Consider the following 20229-nt stretch of genomic DNA (forward strand, 5'->3'; position numbering starts at 1 on the left):
AAGAAGTTTATGAGTGAGTGCATTTGTACCCGATTGATAGAACTGTTTTTAATAGAAGTGCAATGGAAAACTTTAATACTTAGAAAATTTTTCCTAGTGAAATAAGTAGATAAGCCTGTTCTGACAATTGACATTTAGATTTGTGAGTTGACACATATGATTTTTCTAACTGACTTCAAGTGTTAAACATGAAAGAAAACTTCAGACGTGCACTGCAGCTCTGGTCAATATGGTCTCCTTCATTTATATGCAAAGCAACTCTATATTGTCTGAGTTTTATCTTGGTTCTCTTGGGGTAAAAGGCAATTCTTTATATGTAAGTATGAATATATAGCATGTATTTCCCTTCTTTCTCTTCAGTCATTCGAGGACATGTGGTAGCTCACTATGTGGATGCTCTATGTGTACAGTGCAGTCACCACACAATTGTTTATGAAGGGGCAGAGGCAACAATAGGATGTGAGAAATGAGAATAAAAATGCATGTTATGAACAAATCTGACTGGATGAAGGTGGAAGGAGGCTATGTCTGACCTGGGTGTTGTGTTCTGTTCACGGATGTGCCTTACACGCACTGATACAAGGTTTGGAATGCAGCAGTTCTCTCTGGCTGTGGCTTCCAGCAAGTCCCCAGTGAGAAGGAATGAGGTCCCCAAGACACAGCACAATGTGACCCCCCAAGGCAGAGAGAAAACTGAACACAAATGCAGGGTAGAAGTAGTGGCAGTGTGTGCATACTGCTATTAGCAAGAGGGCACTGACATGCAACCTGGGAATGGCAGCAGGAGCTAGGACATCACATCTGCTGCCTGAAACTCTGTGGTTGTACTCTTTCTTTTAATTAACCATGCTTATGATTTGCTGAAAAACTTAGTAAGTGACGTATAGGAATGAGGTGATACTTGAACTATCTGCTTGGCTGCACAGTATCTTTGTTTAATAAAGATTAATTTATCCTACATGCATCGAGCACATTGCAGGATAATGTGAGTCTTTGGTTCTCAGTTTAAGTTGTTTACAGTTTTCTTGAATAACAATTCATCACTGCCATCAGTGACACTTTTCTACACTGCATGTTGAGGACAATTAATAAACTGACTCTTGCTGCTAATCATGGGATCTTTTAAGTCTACATTCAAAATGCTACCTGAAATCTGATACCCTTATATTATGAATAATGTAGCATATTCTCTTGGGTAAGTGATAGGACAAGGGGAAATGTCCTCAGGTTGCACCAGAGGAAGATCAGGTTGGACATTAGGAAAAACTTCATCTCTGAAAGAGTGGTCAGGCAGTGGAACAGGCTTGACCAGGGAGATGGTGGAATCATCACCCCTGGAGGTGCTCAAGAAATGTGTAGATGTGGTACTTAGGAGCATGGTTTAGTGGGCAATATTGGTGGTAGGTGGACAGATGAACTAAATGATCTTTCAGATCTTTTCCAACCTTATTATTTTATGATTCTATGATTCTATAGACTACTGAAAACCTTTCATACATTCCTTGTATTTGCCTTGTATCTTCTTTTTCAGTTCACGCCAGTTTTGAGGCTCCACGACAGCAACTATAAACCTAAGAGAGCAAAAATTAAAAGTTCAATTTCAGAATTGAGAAAAAATGGGAAGAGATAAAAAGTCTCCTATGTGGGAAGAATTTACCTTTTTTGAACAAACAAATATCTCTCATAAAGATTTTTAGCTTCCTCAGACACATGCCGCATGCTATGTTCAAGCAGAGTTCATTCAGAGCTACATGTGAAATAGAACAAATAATTGGTACCAGCAAATTGGAGTAATTGCAGAAAGGATAAGAAGTCTTGAGGGACTATCAGAAATATCTGAAATGTGGAAAAATTGCATTAGGAAGAAAAAAGGCACCATAACAGTAGGCAAAATCACACTCTCTGTCCATAGCTGTGAGCTTTCCTGACTACGTGTGACACTTCAATCCCAAATATCTGAGATGCTCTGTTTATTCTTCATGATTCTTGTCAATATGGTATCAGTGTATCATAAGGAAGATTTAGGAAGAAGAATGATGAAAAAGAAAGGTAGAGATGACCCCATTTGAGGCAAATAGATAATTTTCCAATGATTTCTTCTACCGTAGATGAAATGCAACATCCCCAAACTCCCTTTCTTCAGTTGTAGACCTAGTCTTTCACCCAGTATGTGATATTTCAGAGGACTGGCATAAAATCCACCTAACCAAAATGTCAAAATAAACAAATGAAAGGTGAGCGGTCAGTCAATGCAAAAAGAACCATCTGCATTACTCAGACAAAGTTAGATTTTGCTTAACTTGTCATATTGTGTGCATGTTAGAGAAGTTGATGCATAAACCTGTCTGAGGAAAATCACTGTTTCTAATCTTCAGAATTCAAGTGTTGTTTGTTTAATTGTTTTCTAATCTATGAGCACGTAGATAGAGAGATTGATCAGTAGATAGATAGACATTTGAGAGAACACTGTTCACCCCATGAGTTCTGGCTTTGGTTTAGAGAAAATCGTTGGTTTTATTTAAGATTACTAGGGACTGAGAAATCAAAGAACCCTAAAATTCAAGGAATGGTATTATCTAGTAAGATTTCTAACGGAGAGCTGGTATTTTCAATTTCTGCTATGAAGGATGCTTCAAAAGTAATGTTCCTATTTTATTAAGCTGGCCCACAGTATCAGAGGTGAATGTTGGTGGCATGGCTGTAGAGGTTGAACTCTCCTACCAGTACTCCTTTACATTTTGTTGCCATTTGACAGATGGCAGCAGAGGGGCAATCTGACAGAATGGAGTCTGATATGGCAGTGCATATGAAGCACAGGTGTGCCACTGAATTCCTCCATATGGAAACAATTGCAGCCATTGACATTCCTCAGTGCTCACTGAACATTTAAGGAGACAAAAGAGTGGATGTAAGCACAGAGAGGCAGTGGGTGGTGTGTTTCAGCAGTGATGACAGCAGTAGTGGATCACCTCTGCTGGTGCAGGTTTTAACAAGTACAGAATGCAGGCTCTTGTTCATCACTGGCAGAAACGTGCAGCTAGTGGTTTTTGACTGTTGAGAAACAGTGTTTTGCAGCTGAAAATTTGCTCTATCAAGTAGTTTTATTGTGTTCTGTCTGTTGTAAATAAAATGGAAATAAATAGGAAGCATTACTTTCAGAGCAGCCCACATATATTTTCAGTATTTTGTAATTGTCACAGAATTGTAAGAAGAGTGGAGAAGTAATATTAAAGACTTTTTTTTTCCTTCATTATCTATTCTATTATATAGTGCTGGGAAGAAAATTATCTCCCTCATTTCCTGAACCACTATGTGACTAGCAGAAAGATATTGTAACTTTTAAAATCTATCGAGGCTTCAAAAAGATGCGTTCCCTTCAATAACAAGCCCATAATTGTATGCACTGTCAGCACTGGCATTTCGGATTCCTAATGCTGTTCCCTTACTGTTTGTTTAATCTTTCATAATCACATACTGGGCATCTGCAGACAATTTACCCTAGATAGATAATGGTCAGAAAGCAGGGGGTTTTCTGCAAAGAAACGAAAATGTAATGTTCAATACTTATCACTGGAATAAAAGATGAAGTCAGTTGCTAACATGGACCAAAAAGAAAAACATCAGGATCTTAGCAAGAGAGTAAAGTTGGAACACAATGGCAAGTTTGTGACCAGCTACAAAGCAGAGGGTTTTGTTTTTGATGACCTGTGTATGTTGTTGCTAGATGCAGGCATCTCTGCTCTTCTCCCTGGGCACCAAGTGCCTTGATAGTGCATGATGATACATAAACCCTCTGCTGTGAGTTGGGACACAAGGTGACTTCAGGTTCAGATGGGTAAAAGACAAAAAAGTTGTAACCTGAACAGCAAGGAAAGCAGAAGTTTCAGCACTAGAGAATGTTTATCCGTATCCTGAGGAGCTAGTACAACGTGCTTTCTGTCTCCATTTAGAAGTACAAGCTCAAAAGGCTGACAAACACATAAAGGGCTCTTTTCCTTAAGGAAATAAGCCCTCTAAATGCCACCATCTCTTGTCAGAACTGAAGCTAAGAGCAAGAGGGTGTTTGCCCACTTTGCATTGTAGCTGGACAAAAAGAAATAAACACTATTTAAAACAATAAATTTATCATAAGGTAGTGGTAACCATAGTGTTGCCATGTAGTATTGCCCAGAGGGATGTATAAGAAAGACATAAAACTATGAAGACAGTGAAGTCTAGAGGGCAGGATGTACGAGGAGCAACTGAGGTCCTTTGGTTTGCTCAACTCAGATCAGAACCAGCTGAGGTGGTTGCAGCTCCTCACAGGGAGCAGAGAGGCAATGCTGAGCTCTGCTCTGTGTGACAGCAGCAGGGCCCGAGGGAACGGCATGGAGATGTGTCAGGGGAGGGCAGCTGGGGGTTAGGGAAGGCGTCTGCAACGGAGGGCGGTGGGGCACGCTGTGGTTTCCACATGCAAGAGAGAAGTATGAGTGCCACAGAGTAAAATCAGGCTTTGTGGCACACTTCCTCTTCCAACCAAGGCAAACACTGATTTAATTGCTCTTAGTCTCCAGTGTGTCTTCTCAGAAAAGTGTCATTGGGTTCCTTTCTTCTCTGGGTGACTTGTTTGCAAACAAAATGCGCTGTTCATGTGCCAAGGGCATTTGGAACTAGCCTAACGGAGGGGCTGTTCTGAACAGACCCTTGCTACTGCAGTTCTTAGCATAGATCTCAGAAGGGAATGAATTGCTTCTGGAGCTTTTTTGAGGTCTTTACCATAGGGGACTTTGTCAGCTGTGTGGTGTTATATTTTACCACTTGTATTAAATAGAAACACAAACCACCTGCTGTTCTGCAGCCTGAAGTGTGAAGATTGCTCTGGCTTTTGTCATCTGGTGTTCAAAGCCAGAGCGGGTGTCAGTGAGAGTTCTGAAGGACTCACAGCCAGACGTGGTGACAGTGGCACTCTCTGAGTCATTCCTTTATTTGAAAGAAGCTGTGCTGTGGCTTATTTTGGAAAGACATGGAGTTGGCTGTCCTCAGGGAGTGTGGCTCACCTCTCTCAGATAGGAAAGTTCTCTGTGTATAAATTTATTTGATGCTGAATTTCTTCTGCTCATCTCTATTTTTTTTTGTAGCGTAACTTTTAGAGACTGGCATCTCTGAAAATTGTAGTCTGTCAGCCGAATACCTACTAATGAGCAATATGAGTTTGGATGCTTTTGGTTTTGTTTTGTTTTGGTTTTTTTTTTTTGCCTAGGTCATGTAAGTTGGGTAAGGGATCATTCATTATTGACTAGCGGTTGAAATACAGGCTCTCACTATTAATGCTGATAAGAGCCAGGTGCAGTTTTATTTAGAGCTCTTTTGTATTACCAGCTCTCATGCAAGGGAATCTCTGCTGGGCTGAAGAGCTGAAGAACCCTTAAGAGCTTCCTTTTCTGCACAGTCACAGATGAGCTGATGCCCACATAGTAGAGATAGTTACCCAGTGAGTAACAGAGCCATAGCATCAAGATCACAGGTCTGCAGATGAAGGCATGTACAGGGAGCTTATCGCTCAAAGCTGTGCATATCAAAATAGTTGTTATTTGGTGAGAAAAGCCATGTTTTGCTTTTATCTATTAGTCTCCCAAGACAGCTATCTGATAGCAGAGCTAAGTTCAGAAGAGCTTACAGCTGTGCTATTCTTACAGATGACCATCAGAACTAGCAGAAGATATTTCACAAGCAAATACTCTTCCCAGATCCTGTGAATTAAAAGAATGATTTTCTTCCAGCCATTGATAAGTTGTTATTACTATTCTAAGAGCATTTCAGCAGTCTTCCACCAGCTATATCTCTGAGAGTCTTGTGACTTGTTCATTGGAAAACTCTACCACGTGTGCAGCTGTTCTGCTTTTACAAGATAACGAGACATCAAAAGATGCCAGGCATCATGCCAGATAACTGAGCCGTTAGAACAGGACTACCACAGCACTTCTGCCTAAATGTCTCTGCTTGTTCCAGAATTGACAAATGGCCACTGCAGTGAGCAGATCTGTTTACTGGGAGAGTTGCCTCTGCCAAAAGTATGAACTTGAACCGCGCTGAGGTTTGTAACCCCCGAGTTAGGGGGAGCCATTCACTACCTCTTGTGGTGAATTAAAAATGTTGAAGAATTGCTGGTTGTGTGCAAATTGTCTAATATGGGGGAAAAAGCACATATTCATAAGATAGTTTCTAGTACTTCAGTGGTACATTACAAATGGATTATTCACATTTTGCTAGCTTTTAGAATAAATGTAGATACCGCAGCCTGCTGTCAGCAGAGCACTAACTGCTGGCCTCTATTCGAAGTGTTTGAGAACACTTTTTCTTCTTTTTTTCTCTTCCCTTCCAATTTCAAGAAACTATTTGTCTGATGAATTCATATGCTGTGATTCAGTACTGGAAATAATTATATCTGTTAATTCAGAGGACTATGTAGTAGTTCATCTGTAGTATTTCTTTTACTGGGAATCTACAAAGGCTCTTCCAAGTCCAGCCTATTTTGGGACACTTGAAAGACCTTGATATGGGAGAAGAACTGGGAATACAAATACCAGCTTGCTTACATTGGTTACAGGAGTGAGAAAATGAAGACTGTAGTCAACCCCCTTGAGAGAACAGTGGTGAAAATATTCAAAACAATCCCTCAGTAAGATAACAAAGTGCATGGAAGAGAAACATGGCTCCTTTTTCAGAAGGAGACAATAAAGATTTCCATGTCTTTGCTTTCCTCCTGCTTTGCATCACATTACTTCTGTCCTGCTCTTGTTACAGCTGCACAGGGGAGAAGTACTGTGCATCTACAAAAAGTGAATTTCATAAGTCAGTGGTTTCATCTTAGTTATCTCTGTAAAATGTGCGTACAGCTGTCCCTCTACACAGCGATAGTTTCATAGAGTACAAGAATAAATTTACACTTGAGAGAAAAATTTGATTCCAAGTTTGGTAGTTGATGCTGATGTTTGGCCTCCCACCTGAGAGGGTTTGTGGCTGTGCTTGCAGGGCATTAGTGTAGGTGATATTACTGACACAGAGCTGGGCTATGCTGATTATCTCAGTGTGAAAATTTTAAATTGGTATAGCTGAGAAACATAATGCAGGAGATGATGGCTTTTGCATTTATTTTAAAGCTTTAATTTTAGGTTTATGAGCTCCTCACAGAGTTGAGTGTTTTTTTAAGATCAATTTTCTGGGTCTGTGGTTTTAAACTCTGCTTTAAATTCCACTCCAGAGTGGAATGAGTTGCATGGTCTCTGCTCAAACAGACTAGATCTACTGGGCCACTTAAAAAGTGGGTAAATACTGCCTTGAGTGCTGAAGATGGGATGCAATATCACACTGCAGGCATTATAACTTCTATTTATAGAAAGAATGTTCCACAGCCTGGTCCTTTCCCTAGCTTTCAAAAGCAACAGTTGTTTGAAAAAGTCTTCCCAGATGTTGAGCTTCGATTTGCCTATTTGGATAGAGAGGAGGAATCACTGTCTCTTGTAGTATGTACAGTTGAAGCTTGCAGTCATTACAGACCAAAGAAATCCAAATAATTACTTCTGGTGACTGTAGACAAACAAACGCAGCAGACTTCAAGGAGCAAAAGGCAACAGCATGCAAGACTAAAGGGAGCACTGCTGTAGCAGAAATGCTAGATCATGGCCTGAAACTGATTGAGCACCTGATGAGAAAGCAGAGGCAATGCACCTGAGTAATTGGAAGGGGTGGAGCCAGGATGCACTCCTTCCCAGACCTCATATAAGGGTTGGCAGTGGAAGCAAGGGTGTTTCTTGTTGGGGATCCCTGGCTTTTAGGAGCCTTCCAAAGGTAGGCAGCTGTTTTCCTTTATTTCAGTAGCTGCTGTATTTGGACTCATTCTCAATTGCTGTAGCCAAAGGCTTTGCTATCCTGCTATTACTGTGGTACTTTCTGTCCTACTGTAGCATTACAACCATGAAACTCTTCTTTCATGATGTAATTCACTACCCATCTTCTATAGTAAGCAACCTTCCCTACAGCAAAAGCCTTGTGCTTGACCTCCTTTAAGAACCAGTGTGTTCCAATGGGGGTGGAAAGGACTTCGGTGGAAAGCTTACAAATGAGATGACTGCAGTAGGTTATGTTAACCTGTGTATCCCAGCTTCAAGTGTGAGGTAGCTGAAGACTCAAACTGATGAACATTTTTCTTGCATGTGCTTTATGTGCTAGTTTTTGAGATGACTTCAGGGTGGTTTCAAGGGATCTCTACTCTGCCAGTGCTCCAGAAAGAAGTCACCAGCCCACATTTGTGGGCAATGCATCCATGAGAGTTAACCACACCAGCATGGAAGTTTCCTACTGGAATATGAAGAGGATCACAATAGCTTGCTAACTTTCTTCTCTGCTGGAAATTCTAGAATAAAAAGAAACAAATAATCAGGAAACAGTTCCAACAACTGTTGGCTTTCTGAATCAAGGCTTTCTGAATGGGGAAGTTCAGACTGATGCTACGGAGAGACTGGTAATAAAGCGGATGAATGGTGAAGAGCTGGTGTTCTGTTAAAGGTTATGAATGCATCTGAGCAGCCTCTTTATGGTACGCCAACCATCCTAAAATCTGTGTTTGTGTGTGTTTAAAAATAAGTACATTAAAGATAAATGTAGAAGAATATAAGTTCAAGAAGAAACATTAGAGCATTTAAAAGATCTTAAATATAGCCAGAGACTGATGAGAAAAATGACAGACTGCCACTGTCTGTTCACAGCAACTTTTCCCTGAAACATCACTGAGGAAAAATAATCAACCCAAGCTTGTTTTCAAGCAACTGTGTTGTGTACGGAAAATAATGGAATGGCAGCTCTGTGTTTTGAAGCTGAACATATCTTAAAATAGTTTTATCCAATTTAATTTCTCTTTCCTTGCGAACAGAATATAGATTTCACTGGCAAGCAGTGAACTTGCCAGTCACTTCGGACAAGAGGAGAATATGGCATGGCAATAACTGTTGCTGTTCCCAAGGCATGTGAGATTACAGTTCAGTTTTAATTAAGGTGTGGGAGGATCAAAGATTAGACTGAGCACAGAAGCTTGTGCTTAACCTCTTTCACAGGGAGATGCAAACACTGGGCTCAGAGCATCACTTCGGAATTAGAGTGAATAGCTGACCTTGGATGGGGTGAGGGAGGGAGCTGACCTTGGATGGGGTGAGGGAGGGAGCTAACTGCATTCCTCATGTGCACAAAGACAGACATGATTTCTTGTTCTTGCTTTGCTGAGCAGTATCTCGTAACATGTCTGTATTGGGAAGCTAATGCATAAAGGAAGGATACATATATGCTACTACAGCTTGACAGTTTTTATAATATTGCTTAAATGCCAGTACTTGCTGTGCTTTCTAAACGTTGATCCAATTTATGAGGGTTTTAAAGAAAATGTATGGGTGGCTGATCAGTATGATTTCTTTTTTATTGTTTCATATGAAGTGGTGCTGCCGTTTACCAGGAGAAAGGAATGATCAGGCATATTTCTACTTCATTTGTTTTTTCTTTTTTTAAAACAATAATAATAAGCATGTAAGGTGAGATGGTGAAGGATATAGATGTCTAGTCTATTGCTGCTTACTGTGATTTACTTAGAACTCTCCTACATTGATGCAATCAGAAAATTGCTAATATCTAGGTTTCTTCATTGACTTCCTTGTACAATAAGCTCATGGTGCAGGTTACTTTTTAGTATCACAAAACATTACAAATACCAGGATGCACTGAGTGACTGAGAGGGCTGAAGATACAGGCATTCATGCAGACATGTACTTATCTATATACTTTAGGTTAAGCCTGAGAATTATCCAGCCTCCAATTAGCAAGTCCTGAAGCATGTCAGGGGTCACAGAAATAACTTTCTTTTCCATTGCCCCTAATAATAACTTTTAATTAGGTACTGTACTGTTCGTAAAGCTTTTTGCTCTCTGAACTCTAAGAGGAGATATTTGCTCCAGAGGAATTCCTCACTTAAAGGCAGAAGGTTGGAGTTGGAGGTTCCTGTACCAGATGGTGGCTGTCAGAGCACATCTGCTCAGAAGCTTGGCCATGGCTCCCTCTCATCAGAGGAATGCAGAGCTTTTGCATCTTACTCTCAAGTCTGTTTTTTTCCAATCTCCTATACAGTATGTCAAAGAAGGAAGCAATTAGCCCAACCGGTACTCATCCAGGCTCGTGCACAATCTACTGTGGTAGGAACCATCTCCGCATTCTCCAAGAGCTCTAACAACCAACTTAAATGAAGGCAGTGCATTTGAAAAAGGAACACTGAGGAACTAAACTGGAAGAGAAAACACCACAGCCTCCTTTAGCAGCTGTTTGTCCATTTTGTTTGTGCCACAGGACAGCGATGACAAACCTTTTGGGTGTTTGTTGCCAAATGAATTTAAAAGACTTTGCAACATCATGTTGGTTCAAATCTCTCCAGTGCCAAATTTGGGAGTGAATCATCATGCCATAGTGGTTTTGCTACTGAACTGATGCTTCTGCTCCATTGACTGCAGCGAGACATACAGAGACGAGGCCCTGAGGTCAGCTTTAACCTAATCCTGATTTCTACTCTAGGAGAGCTCTGAAGGAAATTGAAGGTATGCTTATACAACCATGCTTTCAATCCTATTTTAAAATAATCTATACTATGCGAAAGCCAACTGCAGTAACAGCATGATCTTAGCTCTTAGAATGTGAAGAATTTTAGAATTTAAGGAGTTAGTACTAGCAAGTGCTGTGTGATGGAATATGATCAGAGAACAATATGTGATGTTTTATTCTCTACCAATATAGAAAACAGCACAGAACAGGGAAAAAAAAAATAAAAGATTTAAAGATCTAGTAATTTTCTCGTAATCATGTCTTCTTTTTAATTGCAGTTTGACAACCTCTGAAGGGAGGTTATGGTGAGGTGGAGGTTGACCTTTCCTCTCATTAAACTAGCAATAGGACTAGAGGGAATGGCCTCAAGTTGCACCAGGAGAGATTCAGGTTGGATGATGGGAAACGCTTCTCCAAGAGAGTGGTCAGGCACTGGAATGGGCTGCCCAGGGAGGTGGTGGAGTCACTGACCCTGAAGGTGTTCAAGAAATGTTTAGATGTTGTACTGAGGGATGTGGTTTAGTGGGGAAATATTGGTGATAGGTGAATGGTCAGACTGGGTCATCTTAGAGGTCTTTTCCAACCTTGGTGATTCTGTGAAGTCTACTAAGCACTGGATGAAAACATAGAAGAGTGATTGTTCAGCATGTGATGTAAAAATCTGTCTTAATTTAGTTGATAGCAACTCAGGTTGCTGACTGTTGCTTGTGGAAGCACTTTTTCCCTCTAACATATGTTAGGATGATAAGTGCTCTTTGGACATATAACCTAGCCATGATGCACTTGAAACATAATGGAAGAGAAAAAGTGCTTATTTTAATTTCTCTGTATCAATACCTTTGCTCATAGAAGTATATACTGAAAAACTTACTGAATTTGGAAATTGCAAAGATCTCTTCAGTTACCCCGTTGATAGCTGCACTAGTTCTGTTTGACCCAACAGCTTGTCTCTTAACCATGCTGTTTGTCCAGGCCTGCGTGAAACCTGGAAGGTTTTGCACAAATAGCAGCAAGTTAATAAGAAGTAAGTTTAATGTCAAACGTTCTCTTTTGGGCCATGACAAAGAGACAAGAAGCTGTTCTATGGAATGGGGGATAATTACTGTCATTAATAAAAGAAAAAAATGCGCATTTCCAATGATCTAATGCCTGGTAGGTGTGCAAAGAGAAACTTCCCAGAGCCTGAAATTGCCCTTATATCCACCCATTAAGGCTGGATATCTGTTCACATTGCTTGTTCTCCTAATTTATATCTAACTGAGCATTAGACTTTGATATAAAATCTACCCATAAGTAAAGTTTTATTGTTCTTTGAATGTGTGACAAATAAGAACCTGTCAGTAACTCAACCAGATCTCAATCCCTAGCTCACAATACAATAGCATCCCACCCTGCTTCCTCCACTTTTGATTGCTCTCACCAAAAAAGAATAGAAAACAAATCAGAACAGCTTTCTGGAGAGGAGCGTCTGAACCAAGCAGATGCTCATCATTAGCACAGGAGAGCAACATCTGTAACTTCTGCAGGGATTGCTTTTAGCTTCCTGACCATCTCTCCTTGTTGAGTTTCTTCACTGTGGGCAAACTTGAAACTACATGGTAGGTTAGATGCTGATTTTTGCCTGTTATTCATGACTCGAGACTCAACATGTTAGTAAAGCAGATTTGCATTTTTATTACTATTTTAAGCATGAGTGCAGCTGAATCTTCTGTTACTGGGTTTTTTAACTTCACAAATTAATAAAGTTGTTCCCTTAACAGAAGAAAACATTGTTTTAATTGCTCAGACAAGTAACAAGGTGGATTCCATGTGTTGTGTTTTTTTTTTTTTTGTTTTTTTTTTAAGGTCTGTGCCTGCTCTGTGAACTTGTTGGACATACTATTCATTTATTTAAATCCAAATAAAAGAAGAATTCTAATTTCACCATGTTATGGTTTAATTTTTTTTTTAAACTTTCAGAAAATGAAAAACTTCTTTGTTCAATAGTTCAATGGTTGCTCTGCCCATGTTTTGTTAATTTAAGGGAAGAATTTTGGCAAGAATGTGATCTCTGCTCAAAACATCATTCTATATTTTCCGTCAGATTTTCTCCTTGTACAGTGTATCCAGCATTCTTGCTATGATGATACGAGGATTTAATCTTCTCCTTGAAAAACAGTAATTTTATTTTGAGGTATTCTTTCAGCATCCTTCTTTATTTTATTTTCTGTGGTTCATCTACAGACTAGAAGTCCTTCCATTTATGTTCTTTGTTGTAGGAACATTGAGTACTACTTGTGTTTTGGTGACATCTTCTGGATAAGGTTGCCACTGGAAGGAGTAATTAAAATACATCACTACTAGTGCCCTTTGTGCTTGTTTCTGGTCTATTTTGGAAAAAAAATTGTACACCTAACCTTTACCAGTGATTAGTATCCTGCCTGAAGTTTAGTAAAGACTTGGAGACTCCAAAGTGGAAGATGAAAATGGATTGAATTATAAATGCAAACAGACACTGCTTGCATGATGCTTCGTATACAGATGGACTGAGATCTTTTGTCTTTTACTTGTATAAACGCAATTAAATAAATCTGTTATCCATTTCTCTTTTTCTTCTTATGGTAGGCCTGTACAGTGCTAATTGTTGGACAGACTAACCAGAGGGGAAAAAAAAAAAAAAGGCTTCCCTTGGTTAGAGATGCCCATAGCCAGGTTTCCTACCTTCAGCAGCAGGTGCATGGAGGAGAGGATAAAGGGCAAGGTAAGTCAGAACCAACAATTTCCAGAACTTATTTCTTGCCATAGTCAGAAATACTGTGTCCAGACACAGAGTAAGAGGCAGTACCTCGTATTTACTAGGTCATGACTGATCTTTAGTTCTGTCACTTTTTCCAGAAAAGGATAGCAAATATCCCCCTTTGTTTCTTCTATAATAGCTGCAGCTTTATAGAAGAGAGTTCTCTTTCTCTCTTTCTTTCTCTTTCCTTTTTCTGCTATAGTGAAAAGTTCTGGTAACATTAGTTATTCCTCATCTTAAATCTGATCCATACACCTAAGAGCCATTCTATAAAACACCCAGATTAACTCTACCAGCTGATTTGGAAAAAGTTACTGAAGTCAAGTTTCTAATTTTTCTTGTCACAGAAAGTTAGGTTGAGCAGAAGTTTAAAAAGGCTGTAAAGGCAGGAGCTTTATAAATTCTTCTTAAAGTTTTGTCACTGTTTTCACTTTCTATTAAAGCAGAGCATATCTATGGTACAGGGTGACAACTATTAGGTCTCAGTATTTTCCTCTTCCCAGTAATACTTAATTCACAATGCTAACAAGGTAGTTCCAGTCTGGATTGTGCTAAGCAACCATCTAAAGAAAGCCAAAACTGTGTTTCCTTCCTACCTGTGTCACTGATGTACACCAGTGAGGCTCTAGCAAAAGCCACCTGACTGAAAGAGGACAGAGGTTGACATGCAGGGAGGAAACATTCAAGCCAGAAGAACTTCTGAACATCACTTGTCACTTTGAGCACTGATCAACAACTGCCTGCCAGCATCTGCAACCGTGTTGTGAATTTGTCAGCCAGATACAGCACTGGACAGAGGAATTGCAACACTCCCACCAGCAGCAGTCATTATGGGTATTGTACAGATTCTACAGCTCAGTGGACACGAGGTCCAGCTATCTTATCCCCACTGTAATGAATTTTGGCAACTTCTGCCATTCTTAAGACGACAAAATGTAATACCTAGAAGGCTGCTCTGTTAAGAATCCTGTAATTTGGTAAGATTCTGGTTGACAAATGTAATGATTTTCTTTCATGAAAGTGGATGGCTGTTCCCCAAATGACTCGGTACTGGTTCCTTCCCTGGGCTGGAGCTCTTGTTTTTTTTGAGGTCCCACAATGACATTTCAAATTTAATCATAACTTAAAGTCCCAGCAGGTACTACTTTTAAATCCAATATAAATCAAGCAAAGGAAGTAGGCTTGCATCTCAGATGAACTTGTCATGATCTATTTAATGAATTTCAGGTGTCAAAAAATTCCCACAAGTTTTAAAGTGGGCACTGAAGTATATGCAATACTTCTACTGTGAGATGTGAACATCTCAATGGTCAGAGATTGGCAGCAGTCTTCTTTCTCTTGCAACCTCCTAACAAACATTCTTTGCTGGGAAGCCTACAGAAGCCTTTCTATTGATCTTGGAGAAAGGGCTCTTCTGTAGATTCACTATTTCATTAGAATAGAAATGGTTTCAACCACAAGCTCTCTGACAGCAGTAGCTTGTTTTCTGCAGGTCTTGCTCCCTCATTGTCTGCACAAAAGTAGCTGTGAAGTATGAAGTCAATAGATAACCTTTTGGGCATTTATAGTGTTTTCTAATATTTCATGTCTTATTGGAGAACCAGTATTCAATTATTGAATGATATAATTCCTATCATTTTTCCTTTGAAGATTTCTCATATTTCTTAGAGGAATTATCATAATTTAACAGTTGTTTTACTTATTCTTCATCTGATTCCATCCTCAGTTTCAAAGCCATCTTCATGGAAACCAGGTATTGTCTGGTGCAGGTTGTGCCTTTTCACCTACTTATCTAAAGCCAGCAAAAGCAAGTAGTTTCCAATTTGGGAGGTACTCTTCACGAAATGTCCTGAATGACAATCAGTACAAAATCTTTTTCCATCTAGGCAAGAAACATCTCAGTGGTTAGCACACTATGTCTGCTCTAAGCAGCATTCATATCCAGCTGTCTCTTCTGTAACAGCTGTGGAATTCAATCTTTGTGTTTCTTGTTTGTAGTAAACACTCATATCTTCTTCTTTCTGCTTGTTTACTATCTTGATTTGCTGACTTCTCAGTTTGGAGGCTGTCTTGGATAAGGCTGAGTTGTGCACTGTGGTTCAGCCTTTAAAGATAAGATGCAAAGAATTTGCCATTGAGAAATTCAGGAATATCTCAGGTCCTGACTTTAAAACAAGAAGAAGAATATTAAGTATAACCACATAAATAATGCAGAGCAATCCAGCACCCAAATCTGCTTTGGCTTTTTTATAGGAACTCAAACACCTTTACTTTTTTTTCATTAAACAATACTCTTCGCACTCAGTGATCATTACATATATGATCATATTACAAATATGTGTATTTACGTTATGTATTTATATCTAATGCATCTGTAAATGCGTTTAGCTTATAGATACACAATATATTTTTTCAGATATTGGAGGCATGTGCCAGAATATTTTTTTTATTTGCAATGAATTCTTTGAAATTATGGTATTTAGAGATTCACATGATTCAACTTTTGATGTCATGAGTTCGAATGCAGAAATTAATGTTTCTGATTTTGTTTAACCTGGAAAATTCATCCAAAATTACTCAGCCAATTTTGTGATGTCCCAACCATTGTTTCAGCTATGGTGCTTTTCTTTTTCTGAGCCTGTTGCAAATATTGTAGGTGTGGAAGGTGTTGCTACCATTTCTTCCCCTATGTCCAAGTTCAATAGATGAGTTATTCTGAAAGATGTATAATTTAAACTTGTCTTATAAACTTATAATTTACTCTTGTCTGAGTACATCAGACAAGACCTGCTGAAAGGAGCAATTAATTACTTATGTTTTTATATGGCAATTTTATCATTCAGAAACTTGAGTGCTGGTAGATTTTGAGGTCCCTGGAGCCTGTGTGCTTTGTGTCAGATATTGTTCTCTAAGAATGGCATCACTGTGTGATTCAAAGAGGAATTCACCTGTTTAGCTAAAATGTTTCACTGAGATTTGCATTTCAATTATACTGAGGTAAGTAGATTTAATGAATTTTAGTTGACTATTTTGATCATGGATGTTAGCTCCAGAGGGACTCAAGTTAAATATATTTTAGTTTAAAGCTGCTCTCTCTACTATTTTAAAAACATAGATGCTGCTTAGGTAATGTGTATAGTAATTGGAGAGCTTGTGAGCTCTTGGGGGCCAGTAGGAGTGGTGGAGTTCTTCACATCGGGATGTATTGTCTACATTGGCCACATATGGAGTGAGTGCTGTGTATTGACCCAATCTGAAGGAGTGACTACGTGGAAGCCTTGCACTAAGCTTGTCCTGGGCACGGAATTAGATCTGAATCAGGTTCAAAGCCTTGCAAATATACATTTGTGAATTTTAAGCTGTCTTCAGAGTAGCTGTATAACAAGGAGAAAAGGGCTCCATGAGGGAGTGGCAGTGATGTTACGGACTGATAGTAGCCCTCATTCCCTGTTCTTCTGCACTGCTCAGGTAAGGAGGTGGAAGAGGATGGGTGGCAAGGGAGAGGTGTTTTTAGTTTGCTTTTAGTTCTCACTGGTCTGTTTACGATAGACAATAAACTCTATGAATGTCCCCACACTGAGAGTGTTTTGCCTGTGACAGAAACTGGTTGAGTGATTTCCCTGTCCTTGTCCCAACCCTTGAGACCTCTTCCCTATCTTCTCTTCAGAAGGCAGATGAGAGAGCAGGCATTGCGTTCAGCTGCCCACCAGTGTGGAAACCACCATGCTGCTTGCTTTTTTCTTTTTTTTCCCTTTAGCATCTTTTGGCTTGGCAAGTTTAAAAAAAAAAATAAAAATAAAAATGTAATACATGAATTTCAGAGCTAACATTAAAACTTTGCAGGAATTACTCTTTATTGTGACAACCATCTTTAGTGTGTGAAATACTTTATGAATGCTTTTGAATGAAATAGGCTGAGTGTCTGTCAGGATATGGACACTTCTGCTGCTTTGAATTTAAGTGATACGCTAGGGTGAAAAAAAATATTCAAGCCTCATGCGTGTCTTAAAAGAGAAATTTGGGTCATCCTACACAAAGGTAGAATTTCTTTCTTTTAGTGAGAAAGCAGAGCACGTTGCTCGCTCCTTGGGAGGAACACCTTTCTGCACTTTAGCCCTCTTTAATCCCATGCCTCATTCAGAGAGGTCAAACATTCAGCCAGGAATAGACAAGACCGCTGTATGTACCTGTGTGTGCCACATACTCCTGAAAAGCTGTTTTTCTGTTTTTCCTTTCCTCATACTGCAACCTGGGGGTTGATGAGCTGGTGAGGCATCCTGCATCCTTATCTTCAGCCCTTATGCTCCTTAGATGTTTGTTCTGTGCCACCATGAGGAAGATCTTGTAGTGCAATGCCTCAGTGGCAGACACCAGCAGGAGCCAGGCAGGTCAGCTTGGCCTGCTGGCCCAGAGGCAAGCTGTTGTTATGGAGATAAACTAGGGTAAACTAGGGACTAGGTTTAAAATATTTCTTCCTTGTCTTTGTGAGAGGAACAGAACAGCTAACGGAGGAGCCAAATTTTTTACCACATTAATAGTGTAGCTGTTATGGCCATTGCTAGGGTATATGTTGTTGGAGAATAAACAGTGACCAGGAATAAATCTCTAATACAGATAAAAATTAATCCAAGACAAATGAATTACCATATGGTCCAAGCATCTGAATGGTTTGCTGAGTGCTCAGGGAAAATTGCAGAATAGAAACAGAGCTTGCAAGCCAGCAGGAAGCTCTGCTGCCTTCCTATTGCCCCAGAGGTTCCTCTGAGAGATTTCCTCAGCAGGAAGAAGCATGCTGGGGAGCACTGCCCTGGGTTCCTCACCCCGTTTCCGGGTGCCTCTGGCAGCCACCCTGAGAGTTTCCACTTTGCTCTGTGGGGGCAAGGATGGGAAGCGAGAGGGAATGCGAGGGCCTGGCTGAACAGAAGCCTGCAACCTGCTTGAGGGAGAGAGAAATGGGCTGAAGTGTGAAATGGGATGAGTGTGATGGGGCACTTTGGGAAGGCTTCTTTCCAGTCACCTGGGAGTTCTTTGCATCCATCTCTTCTGGAAGGATGACAAAGCCAATAGAGAAAGGAAAGATGAATGGGCTACCATGCTGGGGCAGGTTGGCAAGAGCCAGTGTAGTGGCTGCAGTGGGTTACCACAGCCTAGCTGTGAGAGCGGTGGTGTCTCCCTTGCTGTGATGGTGCCTCACACTCATGGGGCTCCTGCTCTGAAGCTCACTCTCCATCAGCTTTCACTGAGCAGTAGAGATGATATGTTGACAGCATCTCCAATGGCTTGTGGTCACAGCCAGCCTGGTGTTTGGTGCTTTTTGTGCCATATTAGAGGCCTCTGTGCTCACGAAGGCATCGCTTGTGGGAATCCTTGCATTCACACATTGAGCCCCAGTGTGGGGTTTCCAAAACACCAGACTCATAATGTCAGTCATTTGGACTTTAGAACCTTGATGCTTTCCTTGGAGTCAGTCAAGATTTTCGGAGAGTTAGTGTGTATATACATGTATATATATATTTTTTCTTTTCCTCCGCTCTTCTTTATTTTCCTTACACTCCCATACTGTGCTTGTTTGCAGGCAATGAGTCCATGAATGATATGGCAACTCGGGAGGTTTCCTTGCATTCTGAAGATCTCTCCGAGTCATTGTGAGGCACGTATGCATGAGCAAGTCGGGCATGTACCTTTTCCTTCTCTCTCATAGGGGAAATGATAGGATCTGCTTGTTAGAGAGACTTTGATGAAGTATCCTGCCTGCACTTTCAATTAGGGAGCTGTTTTGCAGGGGTTTTCTTGGCATGAATGGACAGGTTTTATTCCTCAGGTGAATTCTCTTTATTTCCATTTGAACTTAATGTGGTATTTTATTAGCTGTACTGTTAGACAGTTTTCCTCAAATTAATTTTTGCTTGTTCTGCTGGTGCAAAGGATGGTAGCAACAGTATCCTGTTCCTTTCTCCTCTTCATAATCACCTTGGAAGATAATGATGCTTATGTACCATTAAACCAATTATTTAAAAGGTGACACGGTCATTTCTCCAGAATTTCTTAGCAAAAACTTTCTATTTCACCTGTAAGTTTACTTCTTCCTGATCAGTATTCACATGCTGTTACCTTTTAGCCAGCAACGGTACAAGCACAATCAGTGGTGATGACTGACTCCTCTCTGGGCAGCCTAGTGACAGGTGCCAAAGGTGTTCAAATCCAAAAATTTGCATTCAGAAAGTGCTGTCTGTTGGTTGATCAGCCAGGAAGCCTTTCTGCAGCTCTGCTCCTTGACACTTCCCCTCTGTAAAGGAGAACCTTTATGTGAATGGAGTCTGTGCTGCTCCATCCGGAAACACTTGGATGTTTCTGTAATAGTCTGTGACAGAATCACCTTTTACCTTTGCGTGATATAGTGGGGTAGGGCCATGCTGCTGAATCTGGAAAAGGCCAGGCATGTCACTCATTAGCTAGCAAAATGTCAAGTGGGGAGAAGAGCAATCGATGGTACAAGGAGAAGGTGCACAAGAGCAGGATGCACAGGGATTTAAGCTGGAGCTGTCTTCCAGCCCATGTTTTCATTTGTCTGTGCAGGAACTGGTGACAGGAGCTCTATTTCTTCCATGATCAAACCAAATGAAACCAAGTGTCTCTACATCCCTGAGCTTCTGCAGTGCCAGGCAGTAAGTACAGTGAATGAGCTGATGTACAGTTCTCTCTCTGCCACCATTTAAGACTGGTTCCTGACATGATGTGAGCATTGCTGAGGTTTGTGGGTTTTTTTTTTTTGTTTGTTTGTTTTTGTTTTTGCTTTAATTAAGCAGAAGCCACGTTGTGCCTTTGTATCAATGTGCAAATAA

General features: G+C 40.3%; 1 long non-coding RNA gene across 2 annotated transcripts in view; it reads right to left on the reverse strand.

Annotated features, from left to right (window-relative positions):
- The window catches only part of LOC125689146 (uncharacterized), a 38250-nt gene that overhangs the window by 13570 nt on the left and 4451 nt on the right, over positions 1 to 20229 (reverse strand). The window contains exon 2 of one of the 2 annotated variants that reach the window (XR_007375075.1): positions 1498 to 1571. This is a non-coding gene — a long non-coding RNA (uncharacterized LOC125689146). Of the gene's footprint in view, positions 1 to 1497; positions 1572 to 12423; positions 19674 to 20229 lie in introns of those variants that run through there. The other variant, XR_007375074.1, reaches the window with a different exon arrangement.

Source organism: Lagopus muta, chromosome 2 (genome assembly GCF_023343835.1).
Source record: "Lagopus muta isolate bLagMut1 chromosome 2, bLagMut1 primary, whole genome shotgun sequence".
Classification (NCBI taxonomy): domain Eukaryota; kingdom Metazoa; phylum Chordata; class Aves; order Galliformes; family Phasianidae; genus Lagopus; species Lagopus muta.